Source organism: Plutella xylostella, chromosome 4 (genome assembly GCF_932276165.1).
Source record: "Plutella xylostella chromosome 4, ilPluXylo3.1, whole genome shotgun sequence".
In the NCBI taxonomy this organism is placed as follows: domain Eukaryota; kingdom Metazoa; phylum Arthropoda; class Insecta; order Lepidoptera; family Plutellidae; genus Plutella; species Plutella xylostella.
Window position 1 is genome coordinate 7,850,128 of NC_063984.1, and position 23,097 is coordinate 7,873,224.

Genomic DNA, 23,097 nt, shown 5'->3' on the forward strand with positions numbered 1-23,097 from the left:
AGCAACTTATTATACTATAGAGATTTTCATATCTGCATCATAACTACACTTTGACTAATAGCATAAATAAATCAATCTAGCAACAACACTGCACGCTATACACTGTGCCGAGATCTCGTCACGATTATGAAACACCGCGGGCGATTTTCACAGGATTCATTTATTATGATACCGGTTAATGTAAACAAAATACGTGAATCATTTAACGTTGTCGCCGCGGGCCGCGTCAAACTCACTAAATTGCCCACGAATACTGGTAAATAATATAAATTACGAAATACGCCACGATCGTTTTCTTTAAAGTTTACGCGTTTCGTCGACACCTGGTCTAGTATATCATAGTGTTGTTGGGCGGCGTCCGCTGTGTCGCATTTGCTATGAAAATATATCATTTCATGCTATCTGGTTTGAGTATTTCAGTGATATAATAAAGCTATGCGTAATACTGATTTCCTTAGGAAAGCGGAAAAGCTATAAAAACGTTAGTTAGAAGATTCAAATTGCTAGAGTAGAGTTTAAATAATTCACTCCTGAAAACGTAAGCGATAAAACTTGGATTTCACATCCAAAATCGTCTGTTTAAAAGTGTTAAGTTGACTAGAAGGTTACCCGGTGTATTTGATTACTTAGTAAAAGGGAAGAGATTTCTTAAAGTAATTAACAATTGGCGTGTTGTCCTCGTGGTAATGAAGATAATTTGCTAATGCAGCGGTGCGGGGCGTTGCGGGGCGTTGCGGGGCGGTGCGGGGTGCTGCGGGACGGCTCTTCAGCTAATTGAATCCAACAACATTGCAGACCAAGTCCGACTGCAACGAAACTCTTTCATAAAAATCAAAAAGATGGCTTTCTCCTTTTGAGTTACGGCGACTTACTGAGAATTTTAAGTGAAATTGGACCGGACTAGAAATCTAATTGGAAATCTGGAGGACTCATAATTTGACAACAAAAGCTTTTCATTCGGGAGACAATTCCGTTATCCAGGTATAAAATTTTGCCACTGAAAAAGTGGTCTGTGTGTAGCATGTGACGTAGTACAATGCATTCCATAAATATTTGTAATACTATCTCTAAACAACATACGTCACAAGTCGCATACCTTCTTTTTAATAGATAGCCAAACTAGACTTTATTGACATGTCTACGTCATAGCGCATTCCAGAATCTTCATATAAATATGTTACTATTTTACTGAATAAAGAGAGTTTAATACAGTTAAGACACGACGCGTTATTCATTTCACTACTCCAAGCGCCCAACATCTCATGGCGACCGTGACAGCCGGCCTGCCGAGTCGCGGCAGTGCCGGTTGCACTCGAACGTAAAAGTACGCGTTATGTGTCGGAATAAATAAATTAAAATAAAATCCTTTAAAAAATAATAATTTTGGAGTGCGTGAAAAATAAAAGTTAATATAAATAAATAGCATAATTGGATGGCGCCTGGAGTCTGGAGCAGTACAATAAAATGGAGCTGACGGCTGGTGATGGAGCTGGAGACAGACGGAGCAGGGAGACTGGTCTGATGGCTGATGTGAATCAGCGTGATGCGTTGACAACGTATGCGAGCAGTGCAGTGATGTCATCGTCAAAGTGTAACGTGATGAGTGCAGTGCGTAAAGTAAAAAAGTGAAGTGAAAACTTGCCATTGGTCATCCTTAATATGACGAAAGTTAAGTAAATAGTTCGTTAATGTAATGTAGGTTTTAGGTTTTTTTTTTTATTCTACTTAATAGATTTATGAATTATTTTTTTTAGTAGTCTCACTTATGTTTTTTTTAAATAAATTAATTGGATCTTTAAGGTATTAATTTTAATAATTAGATATATTTTAGAAACGATTGTTGACGACAACGACGGCAAAAAAATATATTAACAAAAATATTTAATAGCATTTAATAATCACGAGGGGCTTACAAAACAGTTTACATTTACACTAATATAGACAAGAAAATATATGTATATTGACTATTTATCAATATTTAAAGAATTATAAATACAAGGATGAAGGCATAACTCAATAAAGAGTGGTGGACTCTCTTTCTGATCATGGTGTGATCGAGCATCCACTGTGTAGAAATGCAGAAATTTTCCACAAAAGTAAAGAAATATTAAATAATAGTGCAAAGGTGCACAACGCGCAATGGACGCGATAAATATAAGCGTAGTATAGTATAGACGTACACGCATAATAAGCATGGTGTAAATTATACATGCAAATATACAAATAAAAAAATACTTAAATAATGAGTAAAATACAACGTCGCAGAGACGATTACCGCGCCTAGAAATTTCTAGTGATAACAAAAAAATGCAAATATGCTTATTTGCTATCGATTATGACAAAAGCTCAAGCTGCTTAAGAGAAAAATCTCATAGAGCCAAGGAAGAATACTACTATTGATTCAAGGGTATCTAAATTGTGATTTTAGTAATATACCTACTTGAAAATCGATAAATTTGCCGGAATCGACATTTATTTTTATGATTAATTATGAAAAAAAAAAACATATTTATGAGACAAGACGCGATTATTTGCCTAAACTGCAGATTTTGTTACTCAATGTTAATTCCAGATCATGTCTGAAACGAGCTTTCTTCATGAGGGAATTAGATATATTTTGTGACACTAAATAAAGGAATAGTGTAGGTATATTACGCACTAAAGAAAATGATGATAAAATAAAATGAATTATAATAATATAAAAACACAATTACTGACTATAAGTTCAATGATGAAAGACATACGTGGCCGTAGTGTATCTACGTGTAGTCAACGTAAAAATATAAAATACCTAATGTGAATGATAATACTTACTGAAAAATATCAGTGAGTGGTAATTATATACCTGATATATGAAGACTTACTAATGACAACAAAAACATATTTTGTTCGCATCATCAATACACTCCAACGTGTCATATTTCAACTAGGATCTTGCCTGTTGTAATTTAAATCAAAACATGATCCATATTTGGAGACAGGAATCTATTCAAAGGTCAAGTGCAGTACTCTATTATGTTATTAGATAAATGTTATGTTTACCAAAATTAAAAAAAAAAATATTGTTAACTATAAAAAAATTAACATGTAATCATTTGAAATTACTTACTAAGTGAACTTACTTTTATTTAACCGAAATGTATCTTTAGAATATTTTATTATGTAATCCAAAACCATGTAATCCTTAACTATTAAATAATTATGTAACCTTTAGTAGTAGTAAGTACCTATGTTGTAATTGCATTTTTCATTGTCTGTGTAATTTTAAAAAATATTTGCAATATTTTTTCTCAAAATTAGGGGGGTGGTGTAGCATGTGACGTAGTACAATGCATTCCATAAATATTTGTAATACTATCTCTAAACAACATACGTCACAAGTCGCATACCTTCTTTTTAATAGATAGCCAAACTAGACTTTATTGACATGTCTACGTCATAGCGCATTCCAGAATCTTCATATAAATATGTTACTATTTTACTGAATAAAGAGAGTTTAATACAGTTAAGACACGACGCGTTATTCATTTCACTACTCCAAGCGCCCAACATCTCATGTGAAAGTTTTTTCAGGGGTTATCATGACTAAGTATCCCCTTCACACATGAACTACCCTTATCTCCCGCGAGACCGCCCCAGACCAAAATATGAAGTAGCCCTGAACAATCGTCTGTGCTCAGCGCCCCCCGCCCCCGCTCACTGGGGGCGGCAAAACGTCGCGGAACGAGTGCAATTTCCCGCGCCCCGTATCGCGAGCGACGTACAAAAATTGCTTTCCGCGAAGAAGAAAAAAGGCGCGCGCCATGCAAATTTTTGTAAAGTCATTCGGAGGCGTGCGTTTGTATTTGTACCGAAAGGAAGGCGAACGATTGTCGTCGCGGGGAATTCCTTTATTTTGTAAGAGGGATATTGCGCGTCGGCTGCAGGCGGGAACAGCTGGCGGGTATCGCCGGAGTCGTTGTTGTTTACCGGAGCAGGGGCATGCGGGCCGCATCACTCCGCGACCGTGTCGTATCAAGCAAGCAAGCCACTTATTAAACTACTATTGTCTTTCGAGAACATAAAGGAATATCTAATTAGCTATTGGAATTAATTAAATGATAAAATGATAATTTACTTTTTTTTTCTGTATGTCTCAAACTGGCTGTGACACAGCCTATTTTATACATACATCCTTACTCCTTATCTTTATCTCTCTTCATTATTCATTCGCAAGATTATCCTTATTTACTCGTCCAAGTTCTCTCAAAACTCTAACAAATCGCGTCCGACAATAAAATCTCCCTATCATAACAGACTGGCTGCCGCAACAAAGGAAGGGATTTAGGGCTGTTCCCAAATTTCCCAGACAAAGGTCAAGGCCCAACTCCACCGTTAGGACAAATAAAGAGGACTCTTCCCGACTGATGCGTATCTTGTTTTATTGGCAGTAAACATGGTTATTAAAGTCTCGAATGCTATTTTCAGTGATCTCGGAGAATTTTCGTGGCTTTTCAACTGACCACTATCTTGTCACCTATTAGATTTATTTATGCATGAACTATATTTTTGAAACACGCGTTTTTGACTGATGCTCTCAATTATCACCTTTTGTGCCGCTCGTCGTCGCGATAGATTTGTGTTGAGTCAATTTGTGTCTGACGGTATTCAACCGGTTAAACGTTACTTATTAGTAGAAGAGATAAACGCCCAATTAAAAAAAAACGGGATTATGTTAAATCTATCGAAAATTTTAAAATATTACTCAGTAAATTCCAAAAAATACTCTCTAAATAGGCGCGCCGATTCAGCGCCGCCATTCGCTTTTCACTGCAATACCAATCAGAGAGCTTTCAGTTTTATTGTAGGTAAATTATTTTATCGAAGTGTGAAGCACTTCAGCGTGTGTGGCAGTGTTGGCGCCTGTTGAATAACTAAAATGGCATTCCGACGACGTAATAACAGCGTTGATTTACCGTATGGATGAGCGAGGTTCGATTCCCCTTTGTAATTCAGATTTTGCGAATTGGTTTCCACTTTTTTTCTGTAAGAGTGAGGCTCCATTGGTGCGTTGCGTCGCGTCGACGCAAAGGAACGGCCAAAAAAATATGTATAGCTACGACTTCGCAATGCACCAATGCGGCCTCGCCCTTATTTACATGTATGATTATAGAAAAGCTTAATTTAAAATGTGTAGTCTAGGTACATTTCATCATCATCATCATAGGTACATTTAACACTTATTTTATTATCACTTGTATCATGTACTGTCAATACAGAGTGTTCACTTGAAAACAAAATGGACACGATCACACTACGTGCAAAATTTAACTACCGGTGCGTAATTTTGATTGAAAACATGCAAAATACAGGATTTTTCATATAAGTGGTATGCTGTTAGCGTAAAACCCACCCCATTTCGCCTAAGTATACCACTTTTTCAACACTATGTATCATCAAATCAATACTTATGTCGTAATAATAGTACTTAATAAAACGATAAATGTGTAGGTATTTCCTGAAACTACAGAGAGTTTTCACTTTCATAGCCGACAATAACCCGACACTCATAACAGTTTCCCTCAAAACACTCCACCTGAACCCCAACAAATGTTAAGTCTAATAGCCACTTGCGCATGTAAATGCCTTTCTTTCCAAATGAACTATGCTGAAAAAACACTACAATAGCAAAACCTTATTTTCAGGTTGCGTTGCCGCCTCACAAGGAGATAATTTGCGAAAAGGTATGTTGTTACTGTCTATTTGTATTCACGGGCCTGACGCCGTAACAACGGCGAATCATTCGGGAAACGTCCCGATAGATCTAGTCGGTAGTGATCCGATCAGACTTAGTCCTCAGATCGTAACTCGACCGTGCTAACGGATCACTGGAGATCAGACCTTAGATAAATTATTTTAAAATGACTTTATTTAGTTTTTTCTTAAGTCTTAGTTAAATACCGTTAATACCTTTGTATACAATAAAAGTAGATATACCTATATACCTAGATAAAATATAAATCCAAAAGGTGGTGTCTCAGCTTGTCATTTCAACTACAGCTCCGCGACTTTTAGTTTGTTAATTTAATCGGATAAGTATTAACTGAAAAATTCCCTAGGTACATATGTAACTTATCAGACGGGACCCACACCTTTTTATGGCGCTGGATCACGATTTTTATCTTGCAGTTGTAATCAGTGGGGAATGGAGTGCGAGGCTGGATGTGCAATTACGACATTTTCGATTCCCTCACACAGATAACTATTTTCTTAACGATTACCGCCGCCAGGGGCGCGGGCGAGGGGCAACTAAAGCTAAGCACCTCCGCCGCTTATTAGATGAAACAAATAGTTCTTATCGCGTGTTATTACACCTTTTATTAGCATTCGAATGTGTGTAGCGTTTAATTTATAGAGCCGTGGCAAAACCCAGCTGGATTCCAATATACGGATGTATTTTTTTTATTCCACATTGGTACAGCTGAAATGACATATCTGAAACAAGCAATGTTGTTTAGAATTTTTTAAAACGCTCAAAATAAATCACGCAAAATCACTCAGACTGAAGCGTAAAATTTATTCGCACACCGGAATAAAAACGGTGATTCCCCGCAGTTAACAACGGTTATTATATTCGGTAGTATTTTAAAAATGGAGCAGTTTCGCTTTGGCTGTGCAGTTCGGGTTTACGATTCCCATCGAGCTCGGGTTCTGCCTTCGTCTTCCTATTTTGTGCTGGAATAGCCTTAATAACATGCCACAACTCATTCTGATTTATACTCTCTCGTTATAATTGTACGCTCGGCTGCGCCCCCCGCCCCGCCCCGCGCCCCCGCTATGGCCCGCTGTTGCAATTTTCATGCAACTGATTCCAGTTAAGAACGGATTTGTTCCTTGAGCAATTTGGAGGTAATTCACTGTATTATTTCCAACTTTAATTCAATTCCCAGATAGTGCCGCCAAAAAAGCTCGTGTTTGTGTTTTATTCTAGTTTAATATTATAGAGCGAATGTGATGTAGGCATGAATTCCGTTTTATGGCTCCATAAAAAGCGAAGCCTGTCTGAATGGTATGAAGAAATTTCTACCTACTTACATGAAACCCTTTTACATTACCTATATACTTACCTAGGTATTTTCGTTTCATTTACGAGAACTGTAAATATTATCCCAATTTGTGGATTAATTCGTTGTGAAACGATATGATGATGAGTGTATCCCGGTGTTTACAGCTCCGCAACCGTGTGAAGGACGTCTTATAATAGCCCGCGAGTTTACTCCACACCACTAGCGTGATTCAGCGTGTTATGCAAACGACTATTTCACTGTTATCGGCTCAGCTGAAGCTGTTATGATCCACTAAATAATCCTTACAACCGTTTTTGAAAAATTCCATTTTCATTTCGGTGGCCCGCAAAAGTTGGCCAACAATTTCCACAGCAAAAGAAACTAAAAACAAGGTCCGCATTAAATGCATCACGATACGACCGTCCTCGAAATTACGAGCTTCTCGACGGCACAATCAATCGTCAACTTTTATTTGACTTATTCCGGAACTAAAAAACAAACAAACGAACCGCGGTCGGATTCCGCGATTCGCCAGCAAGTTCGGAGGTGAGCTTCTCCTTAATAGACAAGAAAAATACGTTAATGTACCCCGAGATCCCGAAGACAAATAAAGTGAGGCCGACATGGACGAAATAAAGGTTGGCAGACACCGGGATAAATAACAATGATCTGAGGGTAGCCGATACTATCGTAGCTAAATACAGGCTTGGAGAACTATTCGGTAGTTTTCCGTTCGTACGTTCCATAGACCAGCACAAAGTTCAAAAATCTGCCAACGAATAAATAAACAATATGAAATAATTAAAGAGTTAGTACGGTTAAAAGAACATATTTTATAGTCTAAGCTTCTTTTCAGTACCTAGTTATGGAAAAAAACATAAAATTTATAAATAGTTTCATCATTGACCCAAAAATCCAAAAGGAAGACTTTATCGTATAATTTTAACCTGTTTAGACTTTTGCAAATTCAACACAGCGTATTAAACAAAAATGTTATTGTCCGCGTCAAGACGGTGCTAGTCATAATCTTCTTTTATGAAACAATGTCCATTTTAATTGAAATACTTTAAAATAATACAAAGTTCGCATAAAAGAGAAAAGGATTCAAGCAATTTTTCTTAACGTTTATTGTTATGGCGATGGCGGGAGATAACCCGTAGCACATTCCCTTTCATTTGTGTATTGAATTTACGGATTTTATACCTAGAACTGTAGGGTGATTCCTGCTTTTATTATTTAAAATCATAAGTGCCTACTTAGGTAGCTAGAATTTTATACATGTCTTTCATCGATGCGCAAGAGTTCCATATTTTGTACTCTATTGTACCTTCGTCCTAGACACAAAGTTAACGAAAAGTTACCATAAGTTGTACCTACCTAATCACCTTTATTCGCGGGCTGAAAGTAAATAAGTATTGCGAAGTTATCTACGACAACACATACATCTGGACTTCTTTTTCGGCTCACGAAAAACCCCTTTTTTCTTTCTACTCTTTTGAAACCAAAGGAAAATCGGATGAGCGCTAACGAGCACATAGCAATTAAAGTAGGAGGCGCCCGTACTTACTGTTGCCAATGTCATTTTGTTTTCCCCGTTAGTTTTACAGTTTACAGGTGCTTCCTTTGTTTCAGTAAATGTAGAGCCAATGTTGTTCCGACTCGTTTAACCTTTCAAAGACTCAACTTACACACCGTTCTAACCTTATTCACATACAACAATAGGTTTTAGCTTGAGTAAAACATTTTCCACCTACGGTGTAGCTTTTAAAGGATGAATCTAATCTATTTACATTAGCAAGTGAACTGGCTCGGTTCACTCTACACTACACTGACCGCAAAGTTATCAGTGGGCTATATCGCTCGGGTAGCCCAGAATACCGCCCCCGCCCCCCGCCCGCCGTCGCCAGCCCGGCGCGCCTTCACCCCCGCCGTGGCCTGCGCGCCCCATACCATAATGAATTCCCATTCGGAACCCAGACTCTAGATAACTGTTTATGACTTAGGTATAAAAATGGGCAACATTGAAATTATGTAGCCTTGATGGTTGGGTCCGCTTCACCAAATTGTTAGTTATTATGTTTGACAATGATCACGAGATTAGTGAACTATATGTAGATCCTACTTATTGCTTAACTCATTTCGCAATAACAAAATAAACAACACAGAACAAGAAAATGGAGGTTCAACACAAAGTTATTCCAACGGTAAGCTACAAAATTCATAAGTCGCTTTTTGCACGAGCTCACATAAAATTTCATAAGTACTCAGTTGGCCCAGCCGCGCTACTTCGTTCTTCTTTCCTTTCCTATTCAAATTCCTTGAGCGGATAGCAAATATTTTGTTTTGTTAATATTATATCAGGCGTTGTAATTTCACAATACTACTATAGGGTAAGCAACCCGCTGCTTCAACCACGCAGGATTGCTGAACCAGCGATGCGTGACCCCTGACACCCGGCAAAGCGCCGCATGATACCCCCAAAAAGTCACCCGTCAACCGCGACGATAGGTCACCACACTCTGGTTAGACTGTAATAGCGAAACCGTGTCTCATAAACTACATTCCGTGTTTTGTACATCTGGCTTGTTTCATTACGCACCACGCCTCCACATTATTTCAATGTTATTTTATGTATTTTACCTTAAATTGAAAGATATGCTGCGCGGAGAGGTGTTCTGAAGACGGCATACTTCAGCGGTGCAGATGTACCTAATGTACCTAACTTTTTTTAACTTTTTTATTTCCTTGACGCACAATTCGATACATTACTTAAGTTTATTTATCTATATTTTATAAATATCATAATGTGTGATGTGAGTATAGTTGCCCATCACCCAATTTAGTAAAATTAATGTTTTAAAAATTATAAAAGTATTTTCACAAAAATCATTAAAACAAACGTCTTGATTAAATTTTTTATGCTTTTAAATGTTGACCAAAACCCATTTAGCTAGATGAGTCGTCATACATTTGATCCTAAAATGTTTTCCCTTTCAAACACGAAACAACTGCCTTCAATGAAAAGCAAAATAAATGCTGTAGAATGAAAGACTGAGTAATAATTACTTAGTTGTTATTTTATTTTAATTAATTAAATTTAATATCAAGTAAGAATTTACTTTGTTACATTTTAATTAAAAACTTTTGAGTGATAGCGAAGAGCATTTATAGATGATTATTTAACATTGGGTTTTGCAATATGTACTCGTACCTATATAAACGCTGGAAATATAAGACTTTTTCAATACAAATTACAAGACTTGTAAAACATGCAACAGTCAGATCTCTATTGAAAACGATTTGATTTTATACTCCATTCCTACAACGGATTACTTTGTGTAATTTTCATATTTTTCAATATTTTGACGTCAGGCTTCACAATTTTCCAAGAATAAAACATTCATTGTTTCTTGTGACAACTTTACTACGGTATCACATTATGCATAACTTTAGAATGTGGTTTCAAATACCTACCTATAGTATTTTTTCAGGGACAACTAGTTCAATATTATAATATTCAACTTTATTCGCTTATATGAGAAATGTTAAGTCTCTATTCTATGAAAGTCCAACCATCCGAAGGTTGTCTGGAAGTGATCACTATAAGCGGCATGGATGGATATTTTTTTATGGCGGAAAGCTTTTAGTTAACACTGAACATTTTCTTCAAGGCCTCAAGGAAAACTGTAGAAGGATTGGAGTTGTATACTAATTTCAACATTTTCAAAGTTCAGAAGCAAAGTTTGCATTTAAATAATCTAAAAAAATATATTTTAAAGTAATGAATCTTGGTGTACGAACATGAACATTGAACATCCCATTGGCAGTGCGCCACCATGAGATGTTGTGGCAAACATGACAAATGAATTGAATTGTCCCAATATCTTTACCCTGATACATCCTACTTATGTGTGACTACCACTAGAATACAGTGCTATATACAGACATAACTACTCGAGACATATACCAATTCGTTGCTTATTGTCTTGTGTTTTAACATAAATACATGCTTTAGTTGAGTCTGACTAACAAAACCGATCCCAGTCATTTTTATAGCGACAGCACTGTGAAAATACTGTGTTCTTGTTCGTCGTAGCTGTGGGGTATTTGGATATCATTGTATGTGGGTACCGTATAGTTATAATAAAGTTAGTTAGCGATTACTGCTTGTTTCATTGACATCACACTGGCGACGGGAGTGAAAAATAAACAAATATTGATAAATACGCGTGTGAAAAGTGGTTATCAGAGTGATTCGTTGTGTAATCGGTACTTTTATTAACGTTATAGTCGGAAAGGTGACGATAATAATGCCGATCGGTAAAATTGAGCCATTCGATCTGAATTCCAAACAATGGCCGGCCTACGTGCGTCGTGTCAAACAATTCATTTTACTGAACGAGATAAAAGCCGAGTTACAAGTACCTATGCTGATAACGGTCGTAGGCGAAGCGACTTATGCATTGATGTGTGACCTATGTGCTCCTGAAGACCCTGAGACAAAATCATTCGACACATTGGTGAAACTCGTGACCGACCATCTTGAGCCCCAACGCTCGGAAATAGCGGAGAGGCACGTGTTCCGTCAGAGGCGGCATCGAGCCGGCGAAACCCTCACGGAATATCTTCAACATTTAAAACATTTGGCGGTCACGTGTAATTTTGGCACAAAACTAGAAGAAAATCTCCGTGATCAATTTGTGTCGGGTCTCGGAAGTGACGTCATGAGGTCAAGGATCTTTGCCGAGAAAGAGATCGACTACAACAAGGCAGTGGAGCTAGCTCTGGCGCTGGAGGCAGCAGACAGGCACGCGGAGGTCGCCAGCACGAGTGGCGGCGGCGGCAGCGCGGCGGGCGAGGGCCTGCATGCAGTGCGGGGGCGGCGGGGCGGCGGCGGGGGCGGCGGCGCGGGCGCACCAGGCGCAGGCGTACGCTCCGCGCGCCCCCCCGACCGCGCCCCCGAGTCTTGCTGGAGGTGCGGCAAGGCGCACCGGTCAGATCGGTGCAAATTCGCAAACTACAATTGTGATGAGTGTAACCAGCGTGGTCACTTAAAGGTGATGTGCAATAAAGTGCGTTATCGGGAAAGTGCAAGGTCAGTTAAACGTCAAAATTATATGAGTGAGTGTTCGGATGACGAATTCTACCACATTAAAATTACTTCACAAGGTAATGAACCCTATTTTATTAGGCTTAAAGTTGACAATTGCATCTTAGATTGTGAAATTGATACGGGGAGCCGTATCTCGGCGATGTCGAGTCGCGCTCGGCCACTGCGGGGGTGGATGCGGAGGGCGACACGCGCAGCGAGGCACCAGGCCCCGAGGCCCAGGGCCGCGCGGAGCCCGCGGGGGCTGCGGCCGCCGCCACCGGCCTCACTCCGCCTCCGCCTCCGCTGGGAGCCACCGCGCGCACACAGCGCGCATACCAACGATCGATTAGGCATAAAATATTAGAAATAGATTAAAATGTATTTGGTTAGTTATAGTTTGTATTAGTACTTAGTAGTTTATGTAAACTTATAAAAGGGGGGACATATGTGGGGTATTTGGATATCATTGTATGTGGGTACCGTATAGTTATAATAAAGTTAGTTAGCGATTACTGCTTGTTTCATTGACATCACAGTAGCCACGCGTGGACTTACCAGTCAAATGATTTATTGGTTTCTCCGCAGATATAGATAACGTTAATGAGGATTACACAAAACAGAGTATTATAATTGTACAGTTTATACCATGTACAATACATATACATGTATTATACTTACTTACTACATACTTGTTTCTTCATCTCATCACTGTAAAATGTATTTATCGTGCATAACAATACAACTTTTGCAAACATCCTGTATTTAATAGGTAAGTTTCTCTCTCGAACCCTCACTGTACACATCCATTACGAGTTGAATGTGTTGTAATTATAATGAAAACTGAGTATAATATGTTTAATTACATTAAATAATGATATCATGAGGGTTCCCTGCCTCGGCTCTGTAGAGTACAAAACGGTTTACCAATTGCAGCTGTGCATGTTTTTTACACTAGATACTCACAACTAAATAAGCTCATTTTTCTGCAGGCTCACATTCAACTTTTTTTCGATCCCGTGGGCTTGTTAAATAATGAAATACTTCTCAAATAATTGACGCGGCGATCTGTAAATTTTGCATGCTATACATTTAAATGAAATGCTCAAGTAGTTTAGTATTATCATAGCCAGAGCTTTGTCTGTAGAAAACAACGTACGGAACCCATACCCCACTCAGTAGGTGAAACAACGCATTCAGGAGTCCATTTTCACAGATATTTATTATACTTTTATTTTAACAAACAGGGGAATTATTTCGTCCGATCGGCCGAGCCGTGCGCTGCACTTTTTGACATTTATATCTCGAAATGTTATTCTTTCCGACAGTAATATTTTGAAATGAGTGCTTTTATCGACTTGTTTCACTCGCCGAGGCTTACGGTTGATTTTTTATTTCAGATTGTAACTTTAATAATGTTTAAGTATGATTGGAAATCGATTCTATCATCAACATCATATAATCGCTTCAGTTTTTCTATGGTGCTAGATTTTCTTCACAATGCTTCGCAAACACAGCAGCTTACTCGTGTAAGCTAAATTACATATTCAGCATAAGTTGACAACAAGCACGAAATACTTACAAATTATTCAATTCAAATATACCTAGTGTAGGTACCTATGTGATAATGAATACTTAAATAAAATCTTTCAAGCAATATTACAGTAATAATATTATTGTATCCCAGAATTCTCACGGGGATCTTGGACCATGAAAAGCTCGCGCGAAAATCTAGTGAGTATCCATATAGGTATATACAAAACAACTACGCGAACTATGTACACCCACATCGATTGAGTACCGAACCCTTCAGTTCGTAAAAACATCGAACAGTAATCACGTTTTTTACTACAGCAATAAGGATGATCGCATCTCGATTAGCGATGTACCGGCGTTTCCGAACCGGCCGGTTTCCGGGTGGAAACTCGACTAACTTCTTCATTATTACATTTCTCTTTCCGGTCTTTGGATTCTGATTTATGACTTTAATTTGGCAAGGTTGGCGGCGACAGGCGGGACATGTCGGAGTAGTCTCCAGCCATCCTGCCGTTGTTTAATTAATCTTATGTCTAAGTGATAAGAGCTTGTTCACAATGGACGCATTGCGAGTCGTATGTCCATGAAACACGTTATAAACGGTAGAATATTGAGATTCTTAAGTGTTGCAGATATTTTGGTCTGACTGATTTGAATCTGGTATACGAGTACAACTTTATAATCAGAATACTAATTAAATAAAGCGTTAACGAAGTTGGTGAATGTTTGTCACATTAACGTATTAGTGCCAATTTCTCCATAGTCGGTTAGAGCAAAACCAGGGAGTAGTGGTTGACTTTTGACACATCTATCATGAATTTTATATGGAAATGACGTTTAATTTGTAGGTTAGATAACCGACTATGGAGAAATTGGCACTTATTGTGCCATGATGAAGCGTCGTATTTTGATTCATCCGCAGTTGACATGGGTGCGTTTCTCCCGCCCGGTGTGTTCAAGCCTTACTAAGGATACGAAGGCGCCACGGTGCACTCCACTTAGGCAACTCTTAACTCGTTAAAAGTTGCCTCGAAACATTTGGCGCCAGATAAGCCACAGCCTTCGGTTTCCAGCTTCTTAACTAATCCAGTGTTATAATTAAACAGCCTTTCGTGTTTCAATACTTGGGGTTTTCATAAAATTATTGAAATGTTTCGTTAATTATTAAGCTGCGTCCTTAATAATTTGGCTTTTGGTTAAAGATGGTGAATTAGTGGCAGTTGTTGCGAAAGTTAGTTTTTAAGTTTCTGCTGATTTATTACTCGGCGCTTCGCTTCAATTTCCGTTTTTTACTATAGAATGTAAATCTTTGAATTTTACGAGTAGGGCTCCTGTCAGTGCAGATTTGACAACGATAACTTTAATACCTTAATTTTCAACATAACGAATGTAGGTACATATATACTTTGTAGTTATATACTTTCATTTCATTTATCAATTGTAGTACTTGTTTGTAGTACACCGACGTTCAAATAACACCCGCGTTATAATTTCCGCCCTTTCTTTTAAGTATGTACTTCCCTATCATTTAATGAACGCAGCTTACTGCTGAGAACACCGATCCACTCGCAAGATGGCGGCCCGAGGCCCTCGGCGGACAATTACTCAAATAGATAGCCCATTCGGGCTTTGTCTCTGTGTTGGCCTATAATTACCACGTTTATTGCCCGTGTAGACCGCGCATTATCGCCCAATAATTTTTACTATCGGCCACTGTGGAAGAACCTGCCAGAAATATATTGGTTCCTAAAAGTTTCTTACGTAAATACTGGTTTAGTTACAGGTCAGTTACTTTTATGTTTTTCTGTTAATTTTGATGGGGCTGTTTAATTAACTAAAGGGAGTGTCTCTTAGGAGTCTTAGGTACTAATCCTGAGACACTAAAATAATGCGGATAACTTGTCGTTACCTACCTATGTATTTAATTTTAATTCATAAGCTGAGCATAGACTAGCAACAAAAATTTTAGAAGTCAGTTTGTGAAAGGGCTAGCAGTTCTGCAATACCCCTCTAACTCTATACATCAAAGCGCAACCTAAGATCTCGACTCCCTTCCGCGCTGCAATTACTAGGAAAGACCGTCACGCTTAATATTAGGTCCAGTTTAATACATAATATATACATAGGGTAGTATAATCTGGGATTTGATCAGTACATCCTCACTTCAGCAATATAATTACGGCTAACAGCGGGCCGGCGACGTTATCGCTCGTATAAATTAGACCGATTTACATTTGCCGTCGCGTGGTGGCGCGGCCATTATCGTGACTGTTCGAGACTTCGGGACAGATTGTCTCGAGATGCGGAGTATTCAGTGACGTCACGTGCAGTGTGTTCTCACCTTTATAGTGCAATAAAGGTACTCTGCGATTTTTGTGAATGAAAAAATAGAGAAAAGATTTCACATTTATTTCATGTAGGTACAAGGAAACAAAACTATAAAATAATTAATAAGAAAAAGAATAAAATAAATTGAACAAGTGTGTTGCTTCCCGGAGGAAACGCCTGCTGGTTTTCAGTGAAATGCTTGTTTCATTCAAAGAAGTTCGTAAATAAAAACATAAAATTATGTCCTCATACTCAATAGGTAATTAAAAAAAAAACAAATTTCGAACAACGATAATTAAGATAACACAAGTCTAGGAACCCATGTTTTGTTTACAGAAAGTTACAAGTACCTAGCACAATATACCTGCATAATAATAGGCTTAGTATCCGCAACTAAATACATTACAATAAATCTTAATTACACATAAGTATGAAGCCTACGCCACAATATTGCGACGCAAGCCACATAAATTCATTAAAGCAACACATTATAAAACACTCAAGTTACATTAATATATGTACAGATAGATTTAACTCATACATTCTGGGACAAAACCTGTGCAAATTGTCCCCAATTTAGTCGAAACGTATCGTATTATTGCTAAGGGGATAAGCAATATCAAATTTATTTGGCTGTGAAGGAATGTTGAGCCAAAATGGTGCAGGTGTTTACTGTTTGTTGGAATTTAACGAGATTTTAGGTGTCAAAATTGGACAAGAAAGATGGATATTTATAGTATGCATTATGGTATGGTACATTATATGGTATAGGTAATATACACAATATTGGATTGTATTAAATATGTGTCTATTTAGTCTTGACTAATATAGGTGGTATTTAAATGTAATTGGTACATATTTAAATGATGTGCTTGGATTGATAACAATAAATTTCGTAATTAAAACACTCAATAATTATTTGAGCTTCCATTAATAAATATAACATGTTATTATTCAAATTAATAGTATTTTAGTTTCGTATTTTAATTTACTTACTAAACGATAGATATAGATCACTTGGCTCAATAATCCGTGGCGTGGCGATGACGTTAGATCCAATCAAAATGATATTATAATATTATTATTACCTTTTATCTTCCTATACCAACCCTCCTCGCATAATTTTGAATTTTGAATCCCAACGACCGTTCCCGCCAAAACGAGACCGTATTTTGAATTTGGACCTTGTTGAACCCTTCTTCTCCCAGCCCGCCCGGTTTATTTCCTCCATGATTGTTCAACAGAAAAGCAATCTTATTTTTCGTAGCAACGGCGACCTCAAAAGCTTACTATTAGATTCATTATAGCAGGATATCGATGAAAATCTCCAACATCCAATCTCGCGGGATCGCTGGCTGAGGGCGTATTCTTGTAATTTCTGAGGCATAATTTTATTTATTAGTATACCCTCGTCTGTGGTGAGCGCCCCATTTCTCGCTTCATTGACTTACAACGACACTCGATAACACTTCACACATATTTCTGTAGTCCCGATAGTCGTTCCCGCACCTCATTACGCGGCGGATGACATTTTATAAAACATTATGCGTGTTCCGAGGAACGGTTTTCGATAAACGTCGCGTTTTTATCTGTTTTCATCGATGACGATGCGGTATCCTCCTTCTACCTATTTCACAGGGAAATTACGATTGAACTTAAATAAAATGGAGCCATTATCTCAATCTTTATTACGTGCCTTTATATAAAGCTATCATTTGGCAATTTTAGATTATATAAAATAATAACATAATTACGTATAACAATGTACATATTCATAATTTGTTTTAATGAGAGTGAGCATCTGAAAAGTGCAATCTTACAACAAAGCTAAATAAGTACATATCATATAACCACAAGTTTAATACGATTAATTGCTGTATACCGCTTTCTTATCTTTAATTTATGAAAATTATTTCAGTTTATGTTATATTTATGAGACCGCCAACCTTACGAATAATATAAACCTGAAATTACAGCCGTAAAATATGTTTGTGCGGAACTAAAACTTAAACTATTTGCAGGTAAACTCGAAATAGTTCACTAAGCAATGGTTTCAATTGATGTGCTTAAGTTGATTATAATAAGCTATGCCATTGGCATATCACGCAATGGCAACTGTATATTAGGTCAAATTAGATTGATGTCATAATCTCGTGAATATTTCAGTAACTGTCGCTTGTTTACTTCCCGATCATCGATAGTTATGCCATTACTTATAAGTCGTATGACATACTTTGTTTTACAATAGTATAGGTAGTTGGTCGGTACTTAAATTTAATACTCAATTTGTTCATACTTATTAGCCGTTATACAGAATGTTGCAAAGTAGTATAGTAAACCAAAAAGATTATCAGGGAGTCTATCTAAGCAACTATAAAATTTATTCATAAAATCCCGAGGTCAATCTGGGGAAAACCAACTAAACAAACTCGACCAATTTTATTTTTATTAGAACCATTTTTATTAGAATCACTATTAATTGGATATCCCTGAATAAAAAATCCTTCTTTTTATCCGGGAACCCCAACTATATAAAAATCCTTTTAAGGCGAACAGCAGCTCGAAGGAAAAAGCTAGTTTCAGATCCATCATCATCAGAAAATAATCATCCACTGCTGGACATAGGCCTCTCCCAAGAAGCGCCACAACACTCGGTCCTCGGCCGTCCTCATCATCCAGCCACTACCGGCGACCCGCTTAAGGTCGTCGGTCCAGAGGGCAGGAGGGCGTCCCACGCTGCGTTTGCCTGTTCGTGGTCTCCCCTCGAGAACTCGTGTACCCCAACGGTTATCGCTTTTCGACAGATGATTTGACATTCATAGAAAATGTTAATAACTACACTCACGGACAATGGAACAGTTCCATTCAAAAAATTCCGACACCAAAACACCGAAATTTTTTCAAACATTTAATTTATTTACTCAAAAAAAAAATTACCCTTTTTAGTTGGTAATATTCTGATGCTCTGTTAAATTTACTTCAATGTTGCAGAAGGCGTCATTAAGCTAGCATTTTCCGTTTAGGAGTAATTTTATTTATCTATTTACCGTTGTAAAACAAATTTTACACAGAAGCATACAGTAATTTGGCGATTTTCTCAGTGGAACCTTTTCATTGCACGTGAGTGTATTTTAACTTCTTTAGGCTTCTTATAGCCTCTTTTTAAAGTTTTAATAAAAAATCTGGCTATAAAAATACCCATCACGAACAATTTAGTAGTTTTTGTGTCGGTAATCGAGTGTCGGCCGCGGGACGATTGACAAATTGCACAGAATACAGATTTACCTCGCAATTAGTTTTAGCATCGGAAATCGAACGCCAACTAGTGTTGCGTATAATATTGTGCTCTTTTATGTCGATGTTTTCAAAAACAAGGGTAGTGTAAGCAAAACAAAAACACTGAGATGGTCATTGGCAAATTTCAGAAAACTTCTTTAACTAAATAGAGTATTAGATAGATAAAGTATGTTTTTTCTTTGTGAACACACAATATACCTACAGTAATAAAAATATGCTTAGCAATTTACCAAAATACTATCAGAATATTCTTAAATGATTTTCAAGTATTGTAACCACATTGCCCGAGCGTCATTCATGAATCTGAAAAAAGTTCTGTGTTGTCGACAACTTTCTATAAAACTCCGTACCAAGATTCTGAAGTGCTACGTGTGGCCCATCGTCCTTTATGGGTGCGAGTCATGGACCATAAAGGAAAACTTCAAGAAAAAACTTGAAGCTTTCGAGATGTGGTGTTACCGACGCATGCTTCGAATCAGTTGGACCGATAAAGTCACCAATGTCGAAGTTCTGAAACGAATGCATAAGCAAGTGGAACTCGTGCGTACCATTAAGCAGCGCAAAGTAGCCTACTTAGGACACGTTTTGCGTAATAAACGATACCAGCTGCTACATACCATAATAATGGGCAAAGTGGAAGGAAAGAGAAGGCCTGGAAGGAGAAAATTGACGTGGCTGTGCAACATCAAAGAGTGGACCGGTGTAAAAACCGTGGAAGAATTATTTAAAACAGCCAGGAATAGAGAGCGCTGCAAAGAGCTGACTGCCAACCTTCAATGATGGAGAGGCACTATAAGAAGAAGAACCACAATATAACATGCTATTAAATTAATTTAAAGATTGCTGAATAATAAATTAATGCTTTAGGTACATTGCGCCACTAAAGGAACGTACTACATACAAGCTATAATTATTGTTCCATTGCGGTCTCTGACTAACACCTTTATATACATATCGATTATTTACCAAAATTATACACTTTTATTAATAATATCGGTAAAATAACAACACTAGAATATTTTGACTTCCTCAACACTAGACATTTGAGACAACCATTTTAATTTCATGCAAATGTCGCCTCATTGAATGAAATCCAACTGGCCGTTACCACATCAATACTAATGAACCGACATGATTTTACCAAATATTTTGTTAATGTTATTGTTATTTCAATGCGTCATTATTTGACCATTTACTACTGTTTAACACAGGGAGTCGAAATGAATATTGGTGGCAATGTGCTATTCAGTATGCTACTTGTCCGTATTTAGGTTGGAACCATACAGATACATAGATACCTACTTATATATTTTTAACCTATTTGGATATTATATTATTTTATAAACGGATTATAGAAAGAGTCGTGGTCGTTAATGGTAAAAACAAAAAAAAAGTAATTTAATAATAGTTAGGTATATTTATTTTATAGTAATCCCATTGAGTTTTAGAGACTTAACTCCATAAACACGGAACAATTAGACCAATATCAATAAATAACTTATTTCTGTAATCAATTTATTTTACGAAATCGTCGACACGGAAGAGTTACAGTTTAGCGCGTAATTCTGACACTCGACGGCGAGTTTGATTTATCATTTTAATTTGTGTCGGCGCTGACGACAGGCCGAGGAGGGTTACTCTATAATGACGAAAAACGAACGAACCAGAGCGGTTGTAAAATCGGTACGTTTAGTATTAACAAGATAGAGTCGAGGATAATAGACTCGCGCAGCAGTGCCCCGAAACTTAGTTTTTCATCATATAGAGTGACCCCCGAGGTGCGGGACCGGAGCCTCCCACGGGACCCTCCCACAAGACTCAACTAACTCCATTACCCTTAAATAATTAGTTTACAATGATATGTAGAATATCTTACACAACGCGAGCGAATTAATTAATTTTATCGCCGTGTAACTGCGCTCAAGTGTTTTTGCGAGCAGTGTGTGCTTCGGGCTGACTTCACACGGTGTCATTAACGCATCGGGAGAGAGAATTTTCTGCTAGGGCTGCTCCGGCATGCAGAGTGTGACGTCACCCCACCCGCCCCCGCTCCCGCCCACGCCAGCCTTCATTTGTTTTCTGGTGTCACTTCTTATCTCGTTTCGCAATTATTACAATTTGTCCGCTCCTCCTCTTATCTTAGCGACTCGCCAGCCCAGTATAAAAGGCAGCTGACTACAGCAGATTCGCAGATCATACCGCTTCGACGTCCCCCTTTTTTAATTTCTCTAAGCTGTAAATTTTGCAAATTTTGAGTAATGACAGCTCCATAAATAAAATGGCGAGTGAAACGCTGCCGACAGCGAGGTAGTTTTTGTTTTGGCAAAAGTTTCCTTTTTTATCGGGCGACCGCCGACGGATTGTTGTTTTGATGGAGCCATTTGTCGTCCCGCGTCCTTTTTCCTGTTTTGTAAATCAAAGGGAGTAAACATTTGCAGTTACTTACGGTTCATCATCTGGCTACAAGTCGCTTGCCACCTCGGCGGTGGTTGCGGGCTGGTCGAGTCACTCGCCGAGTTTCCGCTTAGCGTCTCGTATATTTTTATCGCTTCTTCCAGCCGAGGAGGGGGCGGGGACGTTCGTTGGCGCGACAAAATGTTCAATTTTAGATACAAATAAAAAAGGTCGGACGCATCGCGCGGAATATTAACGACGCACAATATGAACGCCGACGCCCGGAGTCCCCGTCAGAAGTGCCGAAATAATGTTATTCTTTTCCGCGACGCGGTAATAAGAGAGGGACCGTGGATATGAAATCCTGAAATGTTTATGATGGGCGATAATGGCGCCACGGCACCCGATCCGGCTCGTGACTAAACTCCGCATAATTACACTCCCAAATCCTCCTGTTCGTAAGTAGGCCGGTCTTACTTAGCAAAGTTTAAAAACATTACGGCAGAAAGATGTTACTCGGGACTATCTTTCTTTTTTTACGGTTTCTGGAAAAAGGAAAAAATATATATTGAGAAATTTGTAGAGTGGTTTTATATACCCAGGAGGAAACTAAGTACTTACCTACTTTCGCATTTACGGTCGGGGCGGATTGAATTTTGCTCCGGCTCAGAAAAGCTTACAAAATTATTCGCTATGTTGAAAACTTTAGATCACCATCAATGTCCTCTTGCATGATCAGTTCAAATCAAATCAAATCCAGAATTCACCGGTCGATACTCAAAGGCCAAATGAAGAGTTCCCAAAACTGCAGTAATCTAGAGCATCAGAATGTGAGAGTGGTCCCGTCTGCGGCTCGTAATCTGTGCCACATTGTCTCTATGAATGGGCGACCGGCGTATAAAGAGAACAGTGCGACTGTAATGTTGGCCGAACTAATTCTGATCTACATTCTCCGCTCAGAGTAGTTTAAGTCTTGTTCAGAACGGTTTAAAGTGCAGAATTGTTCGCCGACATGAGAGTGTCGCTTCGTTCCCACTGTGATTGAGTGCCGTCAGTTGCAGGACTGCATCGAGTTAGGAACGGATTCACACATCTCATCAATCTAAAGGTATTTTAGTGAAACGTCTCTATTTTGCATCCGTTTTCTCTTTGTTTAGTGACAAAACGATGCGTTTTCAAACTAAACTAATTACATTTTAAAGTCAAGCTGCTTACGAGTATCACAAGCAAAGAATCTTAACGATGGCAAGAAAAAGCAAAGACCTCATTTATAACTAAACAAAGTTTCTTTATTGCGAAAATAATTAAACAATCGCTAGTTGTGTTCTCCGTAGCAACGTTTACGAGCAACAGGATATAAAGTTTAAACTTACAGCTATTATACGAGCTTTTGAAGTGTTTTCTTTA

At 38.1% G+C, this 23,097-nt stretch overlaps 1 protein-coding gene across 1 annotated transcript in view; it reads left to right on the plus strand.

Annotated features, from left to right (window-relative positions):
* LOC105388924 (protein muscleblind) overlaps positions 1-23,097 on the plus strand; it is a 267,411-nt gene that overhangs the window by 97,938 nt on the left and 146,376 nt on the right. Inside the window, exon 2 of the mRNA XM_048627309.1 lies at positions 5,685-5,723. The gene's annotated coding sequence lies outside the window, so the exon portion shown is untranslated. The remainder of the gene's footprint in view (positions 1-5,684; positions 5,724-23,097) is intronic.